This window comes from Acinonyx jubatus, chromosome B2 (assembly GCF_027475565.1).
Source record: "Acinonyx jubatus isolate Ajub_Pintada_27869175 chromosome B2, VMU_Ajub_asm_v1.0, whole genome shotgun sequence".
Classification (NCBI taxonomy): domain Eukaryota; kingdom Metazoa; phylum Chordata; class Mammalia; order Carnivora; family Felidae; genus Acinonyx; species Acinonyx jubatus.
In genome coordinates this window covers 32,595,387-32,618,818 of record NC_069385.1, presented here as the reverse complement: position 1 = coordinate 32,618,818, position 23,432 = coordinate 32,595,387, and the positions used below count along the sequence as shown (strand labels likewise).

The 23,432-nt window shown below is 37.6% G+C and overlaps 1 long non-coding RNA gene across 2 annotated transcripts in view; it reads left to right on the top strand.

The window, feature by feature from the left end:
* The window catches only part of LOC128315519 (uncharacterized), a 283,478-nt gene that overhangs the window by 33,731 nt on the left and 226,315 nt on the right, over nucleotides 1-23,432 (top strand). Inside the window, exons 3-4 of one of the 2 annotated variants that reach the window (XR_008298335.1) lie at nucleotides 9,977-10,150; nucleotides 17,208-17,261. The exons of the other annotated variant lie outside the window; for it this stretch is intronic. This is a non-coding gene — a long non-coding RNA (uncharacterized LOC128315519). The remainder of the gene's footprint in view (nucleotides 1-9,976; nucleotides 10,151-17,207; nucleotides 17,262-23,432) is intronic. 2 annotated transcript variants of the gene reach the window in all.

The window sequence follows — 23,432 nt, the reverse complement described above, 5'->3', positions numbered from 1 at the left end:
TGGACACCTACTGAATATAAGAAGTCTTTCATCTCAGGTTAATAATCTGACAGATACAGCTCACAAAGAACAAGTTTTGTTCATGAATAATTGGCAGTAATAATTTAAAATTTTTTTAATGTTTATTTATTTTTGAAGGAGACAGAGACAGAGCGTGAGCAGGGGAGGGGCAGGGAGAGAGGGAGACACAGAATCTGAAGCTGGCTCCAGGCCCTGAGCTGTCAGCACAGAGCCTGACCCGGGGCTCAAGCTCACAAGCTGTGAGATCATGACTAAGCCAAAGTCGGACGCTCAACTGACTGAGGCACCCAGGTGCCCCGACAGTAATAATTTTAAATTTCAATTTATTTTTTAAAATTCATGGACTTCTTTAGCCATTGGGATGGGTTTCATGGGCTTTATCGTGCAAGGATCTTCTAGAAGGAGTAAGAGAAAGGTCAGGATTACTTTGCAGATGAATACCAGGAGTTCTAAATTCACTTCCCTTTTTTATCAGTTATTCCCTTTATTATCAGTTATATGAGGCAAGATAAGCAAGATAAGATAAGCAAGATATCAGTTCCTAACTGCAGGGACAGCCATTCTAGTCCACAAAGACTAAGTATTCCCAGGATGACTGATAATTAGCCATTGCTCTGAACCTTCTGAATGCCATACCCCTCCCCCCCCATCTTCCCACTACCTTGGATGGTCTCTCCCTGCACAGACACACATGCTTCCCAAAATTGCAGCAGCTAAAAGGTTAACATGTTCTCTTACTTAGTTGATTGGAAACCAACAATTAATTTCTAGCTAAAATGATGTGCTGTTTGTTCAACAAACTTATTTCAGGCCACCAAAGGCAACCTCTGGAATCTCTTCCTTCATTGAGTCAGGTTATTTTGTAATGACCATAAAATAGAGGGAAAATAATTTCACCTCTGCCATACAGTTTAGGGAAATTATGAAAGCCTTTGTTAGGTCTTTAAAGTATGTCACTGCATTTAAAAGTGTTCTCAAAGCATTCATTAGATTAGTTCATAATTAGGTTATTTGGATCATGGAGGAGGTTTTTTTTTTTAATGTTTTATTTATTTTTGAGAGAGAGAGAGAGAGAGAGAGACCGAGACAGAATACTAACAGGGGAGGGGCAGAGAGAGAGAGAGAGAGAGAGAGAGATGCAGAATTTGAAGCCGGTTCCAGGCTCTGAGCTGTCAGCACAGAACCTGACACGGGGCTTGAACTTGTGAACCTTGAGATCATGACCTGAGTCAAAGTCAGACGCTCAACCAACTGAGCCACCCAGGTGCCCCAGGAGTTCTTTGTTTTTAATTTTCTGGCTGGTTGAAAGGATTAGATGAAATGAAATTAAATAATTTTTTTCTTTTAGAACCTTGGATCTTACATATATGAGGCACAGAAATAATAAAACAGCTACCATTTCTGGAGTGCTTACTGTGCACCAAGCATTGCTGTGTCCTTTACATATATCATCTCATATGATTTAGTTCTAATAACCCTATGATATATATCCTTTATCATTCCCATTTTACAGCTGAGGAGATTAGAGGTTCAGAGCAGTGAAATGACTTATATAAATAACATCAGCAACTCCTAAGCTGTAGAACTACAGATGTAAACCTTGATCTATGTAGTGCCGTTGGAAGGTGTAAGGAATCAGAGGCTGAGTTCCATTTCTGTCTTCCAAGAACACCTAAACCTGGGTTCCTTCACAGGACTGTTCCCAGGATCCTCAGCCTGTAAACTCAGCCTTGGTCTAAGCCTTGGTCTCAGTTCAGCAGTCATCGAGCTAGGTAATAATCTGTCTAGAAACTTTAAGGCTGGAGTGTTTAGGAGCCACAGAACTGGATGATACCTGTATTGATGTGGGGAGGGGGGAACTTCCACAACTCAGAATTTCTCTCTGGTTAATTCCTTCATTTGTTAGTAGCTGGTCCTACATCATCTTCATTATCCCTTCAGTTTTCACTCCTTCACCATCCCATTTCTGTCTCACCTACCTTCACCTACATCCTACATCTGAGATCTCTCTTGATCACCATAGGTATATATGTGACAATATTAAAAACACCATTCGAATTATGGAGGGATTGGAGGCTCCATATATTCTCCTTTTCTTCCTTCACAGGATTATCTCAGTGCTTTGGACATAATAGACACTTAAAAAAATATGTGTGGATGGATTTATTTTATAGTTTTAAGAGGAAATAGGTCATCGTGTAGTAGTGATATTCAGAGAAGTCTTTGGAAGATTTTTTTTGTTCACTGAAGAAAGATTCAGAAATGCTTATTAGATTTATTACCTATACTTCTTAGATGCATTAGGAATAAAAGGGGGCAGTTAAGCTTATACTTTATTTAAAGAATGAACAAAAGCTTTTATTCACTAAACAACTGCATTCCAAGTCATTTCAACTTCTATTTAAGAACTTGTTCCTTGGTTCTGGGAAGCCTTAGTTTACATCATGCTGTGGTAGTCATTGAGTAAAACAGATGAAAGGCAGCTTTTCTTGATGCTGTGCAATATATATATTTTACATGTACTCTTTCCAGATATATGGAGGCTATCAAAGGATATGCCGTTGATAGGACTATGTGCCAGTTACCCCCGGAGGACGCCATTTCTAGTAGTATTTTACCTGAGATAAGTAACAATGATTATTGTAATAAACTCCCAAATCTCAATCACTAAACATGTGATATAGAGTGGATCAGCGAGCAGCCCATTTTGTGGTCATTCAGTAATCCAGCCTTCATCCATCATCTTAGGACCTCTGAGTCTTTTAATGGCTTCTCTACATCCAGCCAGAAAATGAGGTAAGAGGGGATCACATTAATGCTTCAGCCTGAACTGTAGTATAGAATCACGCAAGGGGATCCAGTCATGCAGCTGTGGCCCTAAGTAGCAGGGGAATGAGGATGGTAATGCCATCTAGCTGTGTGCTCAGGAAGGAGAAGAATTTGGGTCAATGTGGAACAGTAGTGGCCACAAGGTGGTCTGTGTATCTCCAGCCAAAGTCTGTTGTTTCCATAGCAGTTAGCTCGAGTGGCCCTTTACTTGCAATGTTGGGCCTTCAGAAGCAGAAAAAGAGAAGTAGCTTATTAAATAATACTTTGCTTATTAAATAATGGTTTTCTCTACTTTCTTCCACCTTTGTGAGTTTTCCTTCAAATTTTGAAAAGCGAATCAAACAAGTCTAGAGGTGTAATAAACTCTCACCAAGGAAACATGCCATGTGGTAAGAAGTTCACAGAATATAGAATGCTAATACCAAAAATCAGATAAAACTCAAGTTATACACATTGAAAATTAAGAAAATGGCACTGTTATTGAGTTTGTTTATATAGTATCTCATAGACTTAATTTTAAAGAAGGTAGGGAGCTTATTGCTTTCTTCTATAAAGACTTTTTTTTTAAATAGACTGTTAAAAAAAAGATGCTCTAAGCAGCCTACCAAATGGAAGAAGATATTTGCAAAGCATATCTATGATAAGGAATTAATATTCAAAATATATAAAGAACTCATACAACTCAAGAGCAAAAAACCTAAAAAAACAAACAATCAATTAGAAAGGGGTAGAAAAGAAATAACAAGTATTGGCAAAGATGTAGAGAAAAGGGAACCCTTGTGCACTGTTGGTGAAATATAAATTGGTACAGCCAATTTTGAGGAGATTCCTCAAAAAATTAAAAATAGAGTTACCATTTTATCTAGCAATTCTACTTCTGGATATTTATCAGAAGGAAATGAAAACAGATATGTGGATACCATGTTCATTGCAGCATTATTTGTAATAGCCAAGAAAAACATGGTAGGAACCTTAATGTCTACCAATGGATGAGTAGATAAAAATGTGGGTTACCATACAGCCAAATAAAAGGATGAAATCTTACCATTTGTGACAACATGGGTGGACCTTGAGGTCATTATACTAAGTCAAATAAGTCAGACAGAGAAAGACAAATACCATGTGATCTCACTTATATGTGGAATCTGAAGAATAAACAAACTGAAACAAAACAAAACCCAAACTCATAGATACAGAGAACAGATTGGTAATTGCCAGAGTTGGGGGATGGTGGGAAGGTGAAATAGGTAAAAGTGGTCAAAAGGTACAATCTTCCTGTTATAAATAAGTTCTGGGGATGTAATATACAGCATGATGATGATAGTGACTAATACTGTATTGTGTATTTTAAAGTTGCTAAAAGAGTAATTCTTTAAAGTTCTCATCACAAGAAAAAAACATTTGTGACTGTGTATAGTGATGGATTTTGACTAGATTTATTCCAGTGATCATTTTGCAGTTTGTACAAATATCTAATCATGTTGTATAACTGAAACTAATATAATGTCATAGGTCAATTTTATCTCAAGAGGGAAAAAAAAAAAAACAACGAAGGAAAGAAATGATGCTTTGCTTTACTCTATAGGCAGATCTATGAGGGTTTTACTAACAATGGTCCTTATCCCAGCAAGCGTCTGAAACAAGTCTGGTAATGAAAAGTACTTGGTGTGTTTTCTGGAATGAAAATGATTTCAGAGATAATCCAAATGGGAAATTTTGACTGTAGAGAAACCATGATGCAGTTAGAGGACTAAAACAGTACTGTACCTAGCAACTAGCTCATTTCCTGGCAGTTACTAAGCTGACCACATTTATTCATTCAATTCACTTGTTAAACACCGTGTCCCAGGCACTGTTTCTAGTGCTGGAGATGTAGCCATGAACAAAGTGGGCAAATATCCCTGTCTTCATGGAACTTAATGTTGAATATAAGCTATAAAAAATGTTATGTGATGATAAATGTTGTAGGGAAAGGCTGAGAAGAGGAGATAGGAGGACAAGGAGGGTAGAACCTTTAACTATGAGATTCAGGGAAGGTCTCACTGAGTGAAGACTTGAAGGAAATAAGGTAGTAAGCTATCCTTCTATCTTAGATAAGAAGAGTATTCCTGGCAATGGGTAACAGCAAGTACAAAGGTCCTGAGAGGAGGGTGAACCTGGCTTATTCTAGGAACAGTAAGTAGGCTACTGTGGCTGGAACAGAGCCAGGGAAGGGTAATGTGGTAGGAGATGAGGTCAGAGAGAAAACTTGGCTGTTTTCTTGGCTGTTGAAGGTGGCATGACAGGGAAGCTCTTGGAGGTCACAATAAGGATTTTCCTTATGTCCGCATTTAGTGACGTAGGAGCCAATTCAAGATTTTGAGCAGAGGAGTGACATGACTCAACATGTTTGAAAAGATCATTCTGTCAGGTATATTGAGAATATAGAGTGAGGGAATGAGGGTGGAAGTAGGAAGACCAGTTAGGTGTTTGTTGCAATAAGCCAAATGAAAGTGATACTGGTGTGGACCAGGAAAGTAGCAGCAAAGATAGTAAATGCTGGTCAGATTCTGTATATATTTAGAAACTAGAGCCAGTGGGGCTTTCTGATGGATTCAACATGGGGTAGGGGGCAGTGAATGAAAGAGAGAAGTCCAGGAAGACTCTAGGATTTATTAGCCTGGCCTGTGGGTGGATGGAGTAGCCATTTACTGAGATGGAGAAGACTAGGGGTAGAGTGGGAAGGAGCTCGGTTTATACCAGTTACATTTGTGATACCTGTTAGATATCCCACTGAAGGTGTCAAGTATGCAACTGGATATTTAAGTCTGGAGTTCCAAGGACAGGTCAGGAGATTTAAATCTGGGAGAGCTTAGCAAATAGAAGATATTAAAGCCATGTATCTGGGTGAGATTACATAGAGAGTAAGTAAACACAGAGTGGAGTACCAAGGACTGGTTCTGGAGGAGTTGCTTTTTGGGGGAGGTGATGGAACCAGGAAAGGAGACTGAGAAGTGACAGTAGGCAAGACGGAAACCAGAAGAGTAGCTCTGACTTAGATGTCAAGTAAGAAGAGTGTTTCTAGAAGAAAGCAGTGACCGAGTATGTTAAATGTTGAAAACTAATTAAATTAGGATCAAGGAATGACTATTAGATTTAGCAGTGTGGAGGCTCTCAATGCCCTTGACTAAAGCAACTTCTTGAAGTGGTGTGGGGGAGGGGTGCTCTTTGAAGTGAGATCGAGAGAAAATGTGTCTCGAAGTGTGGATTGGAGGCAGTAAAAATAGATGACACTTGGGAGAGTTTTGGCACAGAGGGAAGAGAAATAAGGTAGTACCTAAAGAGGAAAGGGGTATTAAGAGAAGGCTTTGAAAGATGAGAGGACTAGCATGTTTGTTTTTGCACTTGATCTTAGCCAAAAGGCTGAGAAGTGATAGCATGTTTATTTTTGAATAATAGTGAGTAGAATGGGGGAAAATGGGCCATGAAGAAGCGAGAAGGGAGGTTTGGCCAGGAGGGTTTGGGAGCTGGGCACAAATGGAAGGGTTGGCATCATCCAGGGTCATAGGCAGCCCACAGACTGATGGCAGAGAATATAGGAAGAATCGAGGTTTAGGAAGAAAAACGGAGAAGGTGTGAAAGAGCTCTTTAAGAGAGAGATTAGGAGAATGTACATATTAACAAAATATGATGGCTTGATTCCATTGTGGTCCAAAGATTGTTGGAGTCAGAAATCTTGGAAGAGTAAGATGAAAATAAAGGGTGGTGAATAAAAGTCTTGTAAATGAATGACAGTTAGTCTGTTTCCAACTGAGTTGTGAGGCAAAAGGGTATTGAGCATTTCCCTGAGATTTAAAAGTATCTTGAGACATTTTTGGGAACTGTAGGCTTGTGCATTTAGTAGAGCCATGTATGCTTATGCGGGAAGGCCAGATTAACATTGACATAGACTTCCGCACAGTATGTGGCAAGACTAAATGAATGATCTTGGCCAGTAGATTTTGCAGTTAAAATAGGAGCCAGTGAAGGGGGTGGGACGAGTTGGATAAAATACAGCCCCCAGGGAGGGCTGGAGCAGGAGCCCTGTGCATTATGCCTTCCAGACCCTAAACGGGAAGTCGGGCTTCAATAGCTTTGACTTACAAAATTAATACCCTCCAAAGAAAATTCACCTGTTGCCAAATCTAATGCCAGGCTTTGGATGCTCACGGTTCCTTCAAGTCTCTTGTTTGTTTTCATTTCTTTCTCTTTCCTTGTTCTTTTTCTTCTCCTTCTCGCCAGAGTTTTCCGACCTCTTAGGCATGAATGCTAAAGGGCTTGCAATCTATCTTTTTGATGAATTGGGTAATTGGAAGGCCATAATGAGAGGGGAGGCATGGTTAACACTTGGGTTTAAAATGCATTTCTCCTGGCTGTGGATTTCCCTAAAATTTTGTGTACATATAAACACACTGTTTGTGTCTTGCAATTTGGCCACTTATTTTGAAATCCAACTCTTCAGAACATTCCTTTTTAGTTAGGTAAGGCTGACAAACAACAGTTCTGTCAGAAGTAGTTCTGTTGACCTAGGTGCCAAGGATTTCTTATTTTTGTTCCATATACCTTCATTTTTAGAATCAGATACCTGAAAGCTGCTACACTTGATCTATCACGCAGTCAGATGTCAGTATTTAGCAAATGCTTTTGCCACTAATGGTTTTCACACTTGCGTTGTTTTGCAAAGTCTGCTTTTAAACCTTGTGAGTTAAAGTTTCCATTCAGTATCACCAACAAAGAGGAAAGAAGCATAGACATAGTTTTCTTATAAAGAGGGTAGAAAAATATTCGCTACCATACACCAGTTTGGGTGTTGAATGGTGTTAAGACGAAAAGGATTTAAAGATCACTCTTAAAATTTGGCTGAAGAAAATGTGAGGGGATTTTGGTATAGGAGTGTTGAGATGTATTCCACTTAATTTTTATTAGATAGATTTTAAGATGAGCTATTTTCTTTTTTTTTTTTTGTCACATTGCTTTGAGTTTTGACTGAGCTCAAGAATGGAAAAATAAAGACTTTATTATTGCTTTTAATGGAGAATGACTTTTTCTGAGCATGAATATTATATATGTTCCTTGTAACACATTATGTAAATAGAGAAATATATAAACTACAAAGTACAAGTCCTTCCCACAATCCTACCTCCCAGAGATAACCAAATTCATCAGTTTAATTTGTGTCCTTCTACATAGGTATGTGTATTTTTATCTTAGTTCTTGAAACAAAATGAGCTCTAATATAACTCACGTTAGCCTCAGCGTTTATTTTGTTAGCAAATTATGAACCTATTTCCATATATATTTTCCTGATTTATTTTATGAATAAGCTCATATTTATTTATTTCATTTTTGGGGATTATTTACATTTCTAATTTTTACTATTACAAGGAATGCTGCTGTTCACACCTTTGTACAATGGTATAACATCACCTTTCTACTGGTTTATTGGCATTAATACATACATGTACCTATACATTCAAGGTGTCTAAAGGAATACAAGCCACATAAGTGCTTCAGAAAGTTATTATTTATTATTCTATTTTATTTGTTAGTAGTGAATATGTCCATATGACAGACTTTTAGAAATGAAGTTATTCAGTTGATAAATATTAACAAATTGCCCTTGTAAAAGGTTCTACAAAGGCATATGCCCATAATCAAGTGAATAAAGGATATTTGTTTCCCCCTTCAGTAGAAGCATAACATACCTATACAAAAATACATGTAATTGTATTGACTCAATCCAAGTGAATTCATTTGTGTAACCAACATCCAGATCAAGACAGAAGCCATCCTTGAGTCCTCACCCAGCCATTGTTTGCTCTTCGTACTCTGAAGGTAAACACCATCCAGCCTCTATCACTGTGTACTAGGGTTCTCCACTTATATCTAGCTTCTTCCACCTGATTATGTTTATATCAGATTACCGTCTGTGTTGTGGCAGAGGTCAGTATTTCATTCATCTCTTCGGTATGCTATTCTAGAAATACATCGTATATTACCCAGCGTATTATTGATGGACATTTTACGTGTTTGTTACAGATAACACTATTTTGATTCTTTCACGTGCCTTTGATGTGTGTGTGTGTCTGCCTATATGTGTATGTGTGTGTATGAGTATATATACATATATACTCATATATACATATACATGTATACATATATAGATATATATACTCATACACACATATGTATGCATGCATATCTTTAATTTGTATACTGCATGTGTATATATACGATATATACATAGTATGTATACACATACATACTCTGACATTCACCTCAGAGTAGAATTGCTAGTTCATAGGGTAGGTGTGCATTTAGCTCTCCAAGTTTTCCAAACTGGGCCAGTTTATCACAGTGACAGCAGTGTAAGCTGCCACCAGTTGTACATCCTGGCCTATTCTTGGTATTATTTATTTTTTAAAATTTTAATCATTCCGATGGGTGTGTAATGGTTTACAGTTGTGGTTTCAATTGTACTTTCTCAATAACTAATAACAGTAGCATCTTGTCATATGATTATCAGTCATTTGGAGGTCTTCTTTTATGAAGTACCTTTTCAGGTCTTTTGTCCATTAAAAAAATGGCTTGTCTTTTTCTTATTTATTTTAATAGGAGTTTTTTTTCCTGGGTGTGTGTCCTTGATGTATATGATAACCCATATTCGATATTTTATATCTAATTTTATCTAGAGATATTTTTCTCTTAAGCATGTCTATAAAACAACAAGTTCTTAATTTTGATGAAGTTTGTTTTTTCAGTCTTTCCGTTTATAATTAGTGCCCGTGTCTTGCTTAAGAAATCCTGGCCTATTCAAGGCCATGTAGTCATTCTCTGTTTTTGCTAGGAGATTTATTGTCTCACTGTTCTTTTTCAGATCTATAATATGTTGTAAATTGATTTTATGTGGTATAATAAAGCAATCAGTACTCATATTTCCCCCGTATAGGTAGCCAATTGACTGTACCATTTATTGAAAAGCACTATGGTGACATTTTTGTTGTAAATCAGATTACTCTATAGATATCTTTTCCTGGCCTATCCTGTTTTATTGGTCGGTTTATCTATCTTTTAAAAAAATTTTTTTTAATGTTTATTTATTTTTGAGAGAGAGAGAGACAGAGCATGAGCAGAGGAGGGCAGAGAGAGATGGAGACACAGAATGTGAAGCAGGCTCCAGGCTCCGAGTTGTAGCACAAAGCCCAACACAGGGCTCGAACTCACGAACCACGAGATCATGACCTGAGCCGATGTCGGACTCTCAACCGACTGAGCCACCCAGGTGCCCCTCTATCTTTTTTGTCAAAACCACACGCTTGATAACAAGTCCTCATATCTGGTAGTGCAGGCTTTCTTGGACTTTGAGTGTGATAACTCTCCATTTCTTTAGACTTTTCAGTGGTAAAGCTAGCAGAGGTCTTAGATATATTTAATCACATTTATTCTTAGATATTCATTTTTTTAATATTTTATATTAACTTGTTTACATTTAATATATTTTTAAATTTCAGCATTATTGAGGTATAATTGATGAATAAAATTGTAAGATGCTTAAGGTGTACATTGTGGTGATTTGATATATGTATTCATTGTGAAAGAATTTCCTCCATCTAGTTAATTAACACATCCATCACCTCATAGTTTTATCTTTTTTTTTTCTTGGTTCTACTTTCTAAAGAAGTTCTACTTTCTTAGCAAATACACACACACACACGTAACTGTTTACTGCTAGTATATAACAAGAATTTATTTTTTTACTATAGTCAGTAGACATGATAGCACGATATAATATCATTCCTTTGAAATTTTTGAGATTTGCCTTAAGGCTGAGAATATGGTAAATTTTGGAGGATGTCCCATTTGCAGGTGAAAAGAATATATATCTTGCAGTTGTTAGGTGGAGGATTCTGTTGACATTACAAATTGCTAATTCGGTGTTACGATCTATATTTTTATTGATTATTTTGTCAGTTTTTGTCAGTTATTGAAAGAGGCATTTAAAATCTGTATCTGTTATTGTGGATTTATCTATCTCTCCTTTTATTTCTATTAAGTTTTTGCTTTATATATTTTGAACCTATGTTACCAGATACATACATATATATATATATATAGAGTTTTATCATTATAAACTAAGCTATTTGAAATAACTCTTCCTTTAACATTTTTGTCTTTGTCTAATACCCTACAGATATACCATCTTTCATTGCTTAACTATTTATTTAACTATTTAATCTCTTTACTTCATCTTTTATCTGTCCTTTATTTATGACTTGTCTTTTAAACAGTATATAGCTGTTTTGACACTCTTTCCCATGAATTAGAATATGTAGTTTATTTACACTTAAATAAAACTACTATTGGGGTTTAAATCTACTCTAACACTTTTTTTTTCCTTTTTATTGGTTAGGTCTTTCGTTTTCTCCTCTTTCATCACTTTTTTAGATTAAATATATTTTAAAAAAATTTTTATCATGTTATTTATACCTTCTTTTATTATCCTTTTCGAAGTTACCCTAGAGCTTATTTCATATATCCTTACCTAATTAGAGCTGCTTTAACACCCTATGAAAAACATATAAGGATTTTAAAATATTTTCATTCCATTTATCATCTTCCTACTTCTCTGATTTTCCCATTAAAAAAAATTTTTTTTTTACATTTATTTAGTTCTGAGAGAGAGAAAGAGTGAGACAGAGTGTGAGTGGGGGAGGGGGAGAGAGAGAATGAGACAGAATCTGAAGCAGGCACCAGACTCTGAGCAAGTGTTCAGCACAGAGCCCAGTGTGGGGCTCGAGCCCACAGTGAGATCATGACCTGAGCCGAAGTCGGATGCTCAACTGACTGAGCCATGCAGGTGCCCCTCTGATTTTCCCTTTTTTCTGGAGTTTTGGATCCTCAAATTATATTTTCCTTGGTAGCTCTGAACTCTAATTTTTGTCTCATCAGCTCTAGAGCATAGCTTCTTGCTTGACCTCAGATCCCTGCACCAGATATTGGCCGATATGGCTGCCCTTTGACACCTTCTAGCTGTGTTCAGATACATTTTCTCAATCTTATCTAGATGATCTTGGTACAGGTATTAGTCCGATGCGGAGTGCTCCATCATAATCTGAAATGGAAGATGTTTCCCTGTCCTCTTTTCAGAGTCTGGATATTAGCTACCTTTTTAGTATTTGCTAATTTGATGGCCAAAAAATTCACATATTGTCTTCATTTGTTATGTGGCAGGCATCTTCTTGGTTCACTGTGACTCCATCTTTTAAGTCATATTTAATTGGTTCAGGTGTGGATACCTGATTAGAGTTGCATCAGTGAGTCCCTTGCGTGGGATTTTCGGGCTTGGGACTAGAGAGAATTTGAAGCTCTGAGTATAAACTCAGGGGCCACTTGACATTTGTGCTTTCTACCAAAGTGTGTTTTGTAGTACAGATAAATAAAATGAAAAGTGCGAGAAATGCAATGAAAAGATGTGGAAAGAGAGATCAGGCTATGTTGGATTTCTTGATTCAGTAATCACAGATGCATCTCTGTTTTTCCTGTGGATTTTTTTATTATGGTAAAATATCCATTACATAAAATTTACGATTATAACCATTTTTAAATGTACAGCTCAGTGGCGTTAAGCATGTTCACATCGTTGTACAACCATTACCACTATCCATCTCCAGAAGGTTTTTTTATCTCCTCAGACTGAAATTCCATCCCTATTGGACAATAGTTTCTGTTCCTCCTTCCTCCCAGGCCCTGGTAACTGCCATTTTACTTGCTGTCTGTATGAATTTGTTTCCTCATATAAGTGAAATCATACAGAATTTGTCCTTTTGTTTTGCTTATTTCACTTAGCATAATGTCTTCAGGGCTCATCTGTATTATGTATTTGTCAGAATTTCCTTCCTTGGGGGTGCCTGGATGGCTCAGTTGGTTAAGCGTTTAACTTCAGTTCAGGTCATGATCTTGAGGTTCATGAGTTTAAGCCCCATGTTGCACTGACAGCTCAAACCTGGAGCCTGTGTCTCCCTCTCTCTCTGCCCCTCCCCTGCTCATGCTCTGTCTCTCTCCCTCTCAAAAATAAATAAACTTTAAAAACAAAAAAAAGACATTCCTTCCTTTTTAAGTTTGAGTAGTATTTTGTGTATTACACCACATTTTGTTTATCTATTTACCTGTTGATAGACATGTGGTTTGTGTCCACCTTTTGACTGTTTTAAATAATGTTGCTGTCATCGTGGGTGTACTTGGATTGACTTTTACATTTTTTGTTTGCCTGATGCATTTTTTTGTTTTGCAAATTAGACTTCCAGTGCTACTTGTAACCCAAAAGGTCCCAACTAACATGCATGGATCTGTTCCCAGACTATTCTATTCCTTTGATCTCCCAGCCTTTTTTTCTGGACCAATACCACACTGTCTTAATTATGTTAACTTCATAGTATGTTTCTGAGGTCTGGTAAATGAGCTTTCCCTCATTAGTCTTTTAACAAAAATGTGTTGGCTACACTTTCAGCTTTTTTTCCCCAGATGATCAATTGTCAAGTTCTAAAAAGAAAACAAATGGAGTTTTGTTTGGTATTGCACTGTACTTTTTGTTAATTTGGGGGAGAATTAACATTAAAGCTTTTGAAAGTTATATAGGTAGCATGTCCATTCTTAAAAGCACCAAATACTAGTAATGCTGGCCCTCTTTCCAGTTGTCCCAGTCCTTTTCCCATTTTGATGTTGTCCATGAAAAGCTCTGTTTTCTCCTCTACTCAGTCCTTTTTTTTTAAAGTTTATTTATTTGAGAGAGAGAGAGAGCGAGAGAGAGAGAACTAAGGTGGCCTGCATTTCAGTACAGTTTTGACACTAGCCAGGGGTAGTGCAGATCCCACAGGTTAAGCTTGTTCCCACAAGACTGCCCTCCCCTACTTTAGACTCCAGCAGCATGTCTGGGTTATCACCTACACTTCTGACTGGCTATAAATTAGGATTCCCATGACCTCCTCCTGGGTGTGATAATTTGCTAGAATGGCTCACAGAACTCGGAACCATTTACTTAAGTTTACTGGCTCATTAAAAAGGATATAAGTGATACAGATGAACAGCCAAATGAAGAGATTTATAGGGCGAGGTCCAGGAGGTTCATAAATGTAAAAGTTTTTTTTCTCACGGAGCCGGGGTATGCCACCCTCCCAGCATATGGATGTGTTCACCATTCTAGAAGCTCTCTGAGCCCTGTACTTTTGGGATTTTTGTGGAGGCTTCACTTTGAAGGCATGAACGTTCATTAACTCAAACTCTAGCATTCTCCCTTTCTGGAGGACAAGGTTTGGGGATGAAAGTCTTTCTGGTGACCAGCCCCTATCATGAGGCTATCCAGGGCCGACCAAGAATCGCCTCATTTAGAACAGAAGAGCCTTCTATCATCCAGGTAATTCCAGTGGATTTGGGAGCTCTGTATCAGGAACCAGAGGCAGAGATCAGTGTATATATTTTCTGTTATTTCACAGATGTATAGCCTTCTCTATATTACTCATCTAATTTGTTTTTATTTTTATTTTCCTTTTTAAAAAATCTGAATGATATGTGGCATGTTTTTACTTTAATGTCTGTATTTTTAGATCTGTGTGCAAATGCTACATCCTCTTCTTTCTTTTGATTTGCTGTAGGGCATTCCATTGTATACATGTGCTTTATTTATCTAATAATTTTCCAGTTGATAGACCGGTATGGTATTACCATTTCAATATTACAGCAAAATTACCATGAAACTTTTGAAACATACTCTTTTGTTCACATTCTGTAAGAAGCTACCAATAAAGTAGATTGCTGTGTTTAAGGAAATACACATTTGATTGTAAAACTATTATCAAATTATCCTTCAGGAAGTCAGTACCAATTTATATCCCAAAGGGGCAATAATACCCATATCCCTGCCTCCTTATAAATTCATGAGGATTATTATTACAATTTCTTCCCATTTGTAGCAAAGGGTTTTTTTTTTTAATTTTTTTAAGTTTATTTTTGAGAGAGAGAGAGAGTGAGCAGGCAAGGGGCAGAGAGACAGAGGGAGAGAGAGAATGTCAAGCAGCCTCTGCACTGTCAGCATGGAGCTCAGTGTGGGGCTCCAACCCACAAACCATGAGATCATGACTTGAGCCACAACCAAGAGTCAGATGCTCAACCGACTGAGCCACCCAGGTAGCCCAAAAGTTGTTTTTATTTTTATTTTATTTTAATGCTTACAATATGGTTGAATAGCTTTGCTTACTCATTTGGTCATTTTCATTTCCATATCTGTAGAAATCCAGTTTGTAAACTTTGCCCATTTTTCTGTTTCTGTCATTGATATAGCTGTTTGTTTTTTTCACTGATGTGGCCTTGTTGATTTTTGCTATATATATTAAGTATTAATATTTTGTCTGTAATATCTATAATTAAAATATTTCCTCTCATGCTGTTGTCGTTTTGTAACGTTGCCTATATATCTTGCCATATAGAAGTTTTATGGCTGATGTAGTCAGATTGGTCATTTATTGCTTTTTTTTTTCATTTATTGCTTTTTAAAGGATATATCTCGTGTAGGAAGGCTTCCCTCCTCTAGGATTATAAATGTATTTTCCTTCATTTTCTACTATCAATTTTATACTTTTTAATCTTACATAAGATTCTTGGACATCCAGAATTTATTTTTTGGGCATACATTAAGGCTGCTATATAACTTACTGCTTTTCCCCCGTTTATATTACCGTGTAGGTAAATTACCTGATCGTATTTTTTACTCATTTTTCAAGTGGGCTGATGAAGACTGTATTCCATACCCCTCCCCCCTCAAATGAGGGAATCTCTAGTTCCATCCTTTCCTCCTTGAACTCAAATGTTTTCACAATATACTAAATTATCTTGTAGTCATGGCTCTATTTGTGTATCCTCTGTTCTGGCCTACTTGATTACTTTTGTGCTAATACCATGCTATTTTATTTATTGTGGGTTTGAAAAATAACATTTTTTCTTTAAAACATAATCTCTGCATTTCTGATGTATTAGAATCAACCTGTCATGTGTCGTCTACAATCTTATTGGGAATGCATTGCATTTCTAGATTAATTTGGAGACAGTTTACATCTTCATAAGAGTGAGACCTTTTCTCTAGGAATGTATATCTCCGCTTAGGTCTTTTGGTGTGTGATACGTGAATGTTTTATAGTTCTTATTTTAAATGTAAATTCTACCTATTCATTCTAAACTTATTTTTAGTCATTTAAATTATTTTTGCTAGTGTGAATGGAAATTTTCCAGTTATGCCAGTAACTGGTTATTTTCGGTATAAAACGAAAAAAATGTTAACTGTTAAAAATATTTATCATAAACATGAGTAGCTTACTGAAATGATTTTTTTATTTGAATCTCATGAATTTTCTTGATGTATAATCATAATGTCTGCAAAAGCGACTTGTCTCTTTCTTTTCAATGTGTATATTCCTTTTATTGCTGTCTTTTTGCATTACCCAGAGTCTCCTGAATAATGTTCAATGCCATGTTGATAATACACATCTGAATCTTTTTCCTGTCTTTAATGGTAATGCCTTTAATGTTTTATTTTTAATGTGGTGTTTCCTGTTGATGGCTGATATTTATATCACACATGTACAAATTATACATGTTGTAACAACAGACATGGTGTATGTGAGCATATCGAGGTCTGAAGTAAAGAATTAAGCACAATGCATTGTACTGAGCACAATGTATTGCAGAAACACCTCAGCTCTTAGAATAGCCAGGTTGGAATCCTGTCTCCATCACTTATTAGCAGTGTGAGACATTGAGAACAATACTTTATTCTCCAAATTTGTTTCCACATCTATAATAGGAAAATAACAATACACATGGGAATAGCATTGTTATAAGCAATAAAAAATAATATATATCAACAGGTTCACAAAATGCCTGATGTAGACTGGATTCAATAAATCTAGATTCACACCCAGTTTGCAGAAGACTTAACAGAAAAAGCCAAGGTAAAAATAGCAGAATATCATTCATTGTATTTCTCTTATCCTCTCATTCTTAGTTGAGGGCCTATGATCTCCTACCATAATGTATAGTTTGTATTTGTGTATTTAATTTCAGTAAAATGATATCTATGGAATCTTGATGACATCTATGGAATCTTTAGGGCTGGATCCACTTTATAACTAAATCAAGGATACAATAAATGAATGAGCCTATGAAGTTTGACACTTTCTTGATTTACAAACAAGTAAAAAAAAAGAACAACTTCTTTCAGACTCTTGTAAAGTTGATTAGCTCTGTAGATCCATTAAAAAAAAATCTAATTACACTAAACCTTTTTATTTAAGGTCCAAATCACTTCATCTAGATTTGAAAGTCATGTAGGAGTGTCTAAAACCAAGGTAAGGACCACTTTATTATGAAGAAGGTTTAATAGTGTTTTTAGGGTCAAGTTACCATTAAGTTAATAAAGAATTAAAATAGAAACCAGTAAACCTATTACGAAGTACTTTATACATGTTCAGATTTTGATAACTTAGAAAGGCAGAAGCCAGTACCCCCACGGGCAAGTTTATTTCTTCTACTTAATCCCAGTCAGAGCTGATAATCAAAATGGCTTGGATGGCCTTACACAGTTTTCCCAGTTTGGACAGGTCCCATCCTGTCATGTGTAATTTAGATGGCAGGTATCGACACACATACCTTATTAGCTGTTGTTGGTTACAACATCCTGTGATTCTCAGCTTCCATATAAAGCATGAAACAAGTGAAATAGGTTTTAACCCACCCAGGTAGGTTGTGAGTCTCTGTGTGTGGCACAGACCATGTTTTCTGTGACTTGTCACCACATAAAATTCAGCTTAGAATTCAAAACATGGTATGTGTTTCCATAGATACTTTAATGGCAGTTAATGAATATTTGAGTAGTTTAAGGACTGTGAAAGGCAAACTTTATAATGTACAGTTTTGAAGTCCATTTTTCCAAAGAGATTCTGTGCTTCTTGATGATAGGAATGTAAAATACTCATATCTGTAATACCAACAAATGCTAGTGGAGTAAGTGCAAAACAATAATTTGCCAGTTATCAAAATCAAGTTTATTGAGTGAACCACAATTAATTACAAAATGGGGCAAATGCAAAATGGGGTGAGAGTACAAAGAAATATAAATTTAAAAATAACCAATTCCCTGGGGTGCCTGGGTGGCTCAGTCTACTTACGACTCTTATTTCCGCTCAGGTCATGGTTTGTGAGTTCAAGCCCTGCATCGGACTCTGTGCTGACAGAGTGGAGCCTCCTTGGGATTCTCTCCCTCTTTCTCTGCCCCTCCCCTTCTTGCTGTGTCTCTCCCTCTTCCTCTCCACCATCTCCCTCCCTCTCCCTCCCTCTCTCTCTCTCTCTCTCTCTCTCTCAAAATAAATAAATAAACTTAAAAAAATAAACAATTCCCATTGTAAGAAGACATAGGAATAATAAACTGTCTTGGGAGGGTGGACTGTACTTCCTTCTTGTTAGAAAATTGTTATGTAAATGAGTAACATTGTAATAGTAGTTTAGCTTTAAAAGATCAATGGGCAGAGAGAATGTTCCCAGGGAAGTTCAGTATCTTTATGTCTGAAAAGCTTGATGGCCTTCTGTTTGAGGGATGGGGACATTTTCGTCTGTTCTCCAAATGCACACTCACACATAATGATCTGGAACCACTGAGATTAGTGGCCAGCAATAGATGTTAATATATGGAAAGCCAAGTATGTTTTAAGAGTATGGTGGGCCCTTGAAGTGTGCACACTGAGAATACTGTAGGGCAAATGAGCAAAATCCCCAAAGGAAAAAGAAGTGACTTTATTTTTTACCCATCCTACCAAAGGCCAAATTTGCTGCTTTCAAGTAAATCAAGATGAATATAGGTGATTTACTGTCGCGACTGTGTGTGTGTGTGTGTGTGTGTGTGTGTGTGTGTGTGAGCATGCACGTGTGTTCATCAGCAAGACCTTTCTATTGCCAAGAGGCTACGTATTTCTATATTCACTTAATGAGACTTGATTTCCTCCACTTGCAGTCCAGCTGGGAAGTTTTGCTCTTTTTCCATGTATCCCCAGACACAGGAGAGGTCTGAGGGAGTGTGACGCAGGCAGGGGCCCGTGGCCTGGCTTCTCCCCCCGTCACTGCCTGCCTTTTGGGGCCTGGCCTGGTGTGTGGCTGCTGTTTATACCTGCTGAAGTGCTTTCTGTGTTCGGGTGGCCTCTGCCAGCTTACATGCTTGGAGCCCCAAGCTGTTCATCAGGTCTGTCCCAGAGCTTTGAAACCTATGAGCTGGCGGCTGGGGCGAGAGAATGTCTCTCTCACTTTCTGGGTGAACTCCATGTTTTTTCCAAGAGGTTAGATCACTGTCCACAGTCCAGGCTTGCTAGACAGAATGTAACAGTTACTGTTTGAGACATCCTGAACTTTTAAAGGCAAAAGGCGGAGGGGGAAGGGAAAGAAAGTTCCCAAGGTCAGCTTAACAGCTTGAAAATGAGCATTTTTATATCTGGTAAACAAAGATTTTTTTTTTTTTTTTACAGAACTGGAAAGCTTTATCACCAAAGAAGGAAAAAATAACCTTTCTTGTTATGGCAAGAGGGTATGTTGTTCCACCCTTACCAGTTTCATCTCAAGTCGTGTTTGAGACCCAACCAGATTACTCAGCGGTTGTGGCAGGGGTATTAGAAATGATGTAATTTTTGTAGAGATGTACGTGGCCACATCTCTGGTTCTCCCATCGGTCCATAAGGATTCCTAGATTTGTCTTGTTTTCAAGTAGCAAAATTAGGAAAACTCTGACACCCGCTTGTCCCCTGCCCACAGTTGTGTGTTCTTTCTTCCTGTTGCCCCCCTGCCTTTTCTTGTTGTTGTTATTATGTCAGGAATATCACTGACTGCTTTTCGCCTAAGATTTCTCTTCCCTCATCTCTTTCTATGCGAAGCCTTAGTTCATGGGAGGGATTCTATTTCAGCTATATAAGCTTGAGTGTGGCTAGAAGTATATATTTTCCTTCCGTTTATGTGTGTGTGAATGAGCGTGATATAGGTATATAAAAGACACCATATCTGAGAAGTTTGTAAATTATTTCAAAGTGTCACACCAAAGTGTAACAAGTTCCAAGTAGAAAAGTAGACACGTGAAAGAATTAAATTTAAAGCTGACTATGACTGAATTCTGAGGTTCATAGCAACTTTGTTTATAGGAAAACATAGAAGAGCCCTTGTTACACCCTCTTCCCCTCCAGCCCCAAACAAGCACAAAGTCTATGTTCTTGTAAATATGTTAAGAATTTCATCTGTAATGTTTGTCTATGAAGAACATAAAAATGCCTTTGAATGGGGTTAGTGCCAGTCTTATTTCACCAAGCCAAGGAGAAAAATAATCACCTCTCTTGGGTTTCCACCTAGAGAAATACTAGTGGGAAATGAATAGTCTCTCCTAGACTCTTGAAGGGAGATTTATTCTTGGGTCAACCTCAGTGGTCTTCCATTTTATAGTGACGGCTTCTTCCTACCTCCTTCTTTCTACCTCATTCCCAACCTGCCTCATGCCATTTGCCTGATAAGGCTGAAGGATGTATAAAGGGAACATTTAGTTTGACCTTGACTAGAAGTAATGCCCTTAGAGACTCATGTTGTATCAATTTCGGTGTCATAATGTTCCATCCTATGGGATAGCTTTGTTTGTCATTCAAGAGATTTATTGATGCAATGTGTGTTCCCTGGTCCTTTCTTGAAAAAAATGTTTATACCTGTGGGCATGTCCAGATGGTAGTGAATGATTTGCATTCATGAGAACAGCATTCAGCAATTCATGGTTGCCAAGGTAAGCAGGAAAGGCATGCCCTCTGCCACTCTATTGCCTTGTAAAGAAACAGTCTCTAAGGTAACAGACTAGCACCCTTGAGGCCAGAGATCCTTAGTGTTTTAGACTTGGTGGGGAGGTGGAGGTGGGGAGAAAAGAGGAGAGAGACAACATGAAATAATACCCAGAAAAACACTTTATGTTATTGTTCTGGCATTTAAAAAGAGGAAAGAGTGGGGGGAAAGGAGGGGGCTCAGAATTGTCCACTGTGGTTCTCAATAGAGATTTAATTCAGAACTGCCCTGTGCATTGTGAGCATAATGCTCCTTTCAGAGGTTAATTTCAGGGACATAGGCAACTAATGGTCCAAGGCATGACCGAAGGGATAGGCTCTGGGCTGTCACTGGCTGTGATTGTCGGGTGGTGAATAGGCAGGCACTCTGATTTTTTTGGAATCTGTGGCATTGTTAGGATTGACTTATTTCTGTACTGTATCCCCTCCATGCTATGACTGGAATGGTTCAATGTCACCTGAACATTTCTGAAGACTTCTCAAGAACATATTGCTGCCCTGGACTTAACAATTTTGATGGGAAGGATTTTTTTTCATTGGACCACCCCCAAGTGCAGAAAAATCTCTGGTGACAGCTTCTAGCTCTTGCAGCCAGCTGGAGTGTAGATTGTGAGCCCATAGGTAATGCTGAAATATTATGTCCTTTACAGAATTTGGCACATTGTTACTGCTCAATACATGATATATTAAGGGCTGGAAGGGGGAAGGCTTTTTTCATCGATGGGGAAAACAGCTTTAGAATTAGAGAGGTTCTCACATTAAAGGAGGAGAATGGTTTTTGATAACTCAGTTTGTGTTTTTGTGTTACTGGTGAAAAAGAAGTGTTCCTAAATATCACCATTGGAGCCTGGATTATAGAAACATTATTGTTTTTGCTAGCTATCATCTTGTTGATATTATTCAGGTATTATTGAAATGGCATGAGGGGAAGGACAGGGACTGGCATGTATGTTACTTTCTAGACCCAAATCGACTGTAATGAACACATCTGGTCGGATTGGCATAATGTCAAACCCAGTCTAAACCTCAAATCTTAAGTGAACTAGGACAGGCTGACGAACGGTTGATCTGGGTTAGGAGAACTTCTGCTTGTTCAAATTCCTTCCCTTTGGTTCACTATTAAGCCAAGCAGTGTATTGGATACTTAACAGAGGACACAATGAATAGATTGGTTCTTTAGCATTCCCTGATGTGACATAGCAAAGGGTCAATGGAGAGGTCAGTGCGGCCTTAACAGGGATCCACAGGTCACAAGGGCAAGACAAATGTCCCCTTTTCATTAACCCCTTTGAATAGGGTTACTGCAGACGATTGCCTTTGTACTGATGGGCTGGGAGAGGGACACATTAGCAGTCACAGAATCTACTGCCATCTAGGAGATTCCTTGCCGTACACAGTTAATATACTACAGTGGATTTCTTCTCACTTATCATCTAGCCACAGTAGGCCTGGGCTTGGTCCACCACAATAAGGTTATATTAACCATGAGAGGTACTAGAAACCATCAGTCATTTCAGATACTGAAATGCTACACATCCCCTGAAAAATCATATTAGGTAGAGGGAAGTTGAGCTGAAGTAAAGCCTTCATGAAGCCCAAACAGGGAAGGCTAGAGAGATACCTTCTCAAGAGCCTGATCACTAAAACCTGTATAAAAATGGGATGATAGAAGGGGCACCTGGGTGGCTCAGTCGGTTAAGGGTCCAACTCTTGGTTTTGGCTCAGGTCATGATCTCATGGTTCGTGAAGTCAAGCCCTGCATCAGGTTCTGTGCCAACAGCTCAGAGCCTGCTTGGGATTCTCTCTCTCCCCCTCTCTCTCTGCCCTTGCCCCACTCATGCTGTCTCTGTCTCTAAATAAATAAGATAAATAAACAAACAAACTTAAAAAATGGGATAATAGGGTTCAAAGGAACCTCATAAAATTCTCTTTGTTTAATACTCTGTTTTTCAGCAGTGAATATTTAAGTCATCTAGAAAAGGGAATTAATTGTTCTTTTCTTAAAATTTTCAGAGGGAAATACTATAAATAATTCCCTGAAAGTGAATTCCATGTTTTGGCCCCAAAAGATGTTTTGTGTCAAAAAAAAAAAAACACCTGCCTTTTAACATCATGCTTATTTCTTACTGTTTATTAGCTGTGTAGAAAGAGAACAATCTATCATTCTACTCAATACAAATTGAACATATTCCTGTAACTTCCTGTCAAGCAAATTTACAGGAGTTCCCAACTAGAATACATATTCCACTTTAAAAGATATTTAGAAATTTACAACTTACATAGAAAAAATACCTTACATACTACTAATAATGGTAACAGTATTTGTTACATGCTTACCATGTGCCAGATATAGTTCTAAATGCTTAATATTCATTAATTCAGTTGTTTCTCTTTAATAATGACATTAGTCAGTACCATCTTCCAAAGATTATTAAAATTGAGGCACAAGGAGATGAAATAACTTTTTCACACTGATAGCAAATAGAGGAATTAAGAATTAAACCCATCCTGGCTTGAGAGCATACACACCCAAGATAATGTGTGTGTGTGTGTGTGTGTGTGTGTGTGTGTGTGTCTATGTGTGCATAAATGTTCTCAGATTTCCTTAGGCCCAGAGTCTTTCTTTGTTTTCTGTTTTTCTTAGAACAGTGTGAAACACAAAAGGCTTAA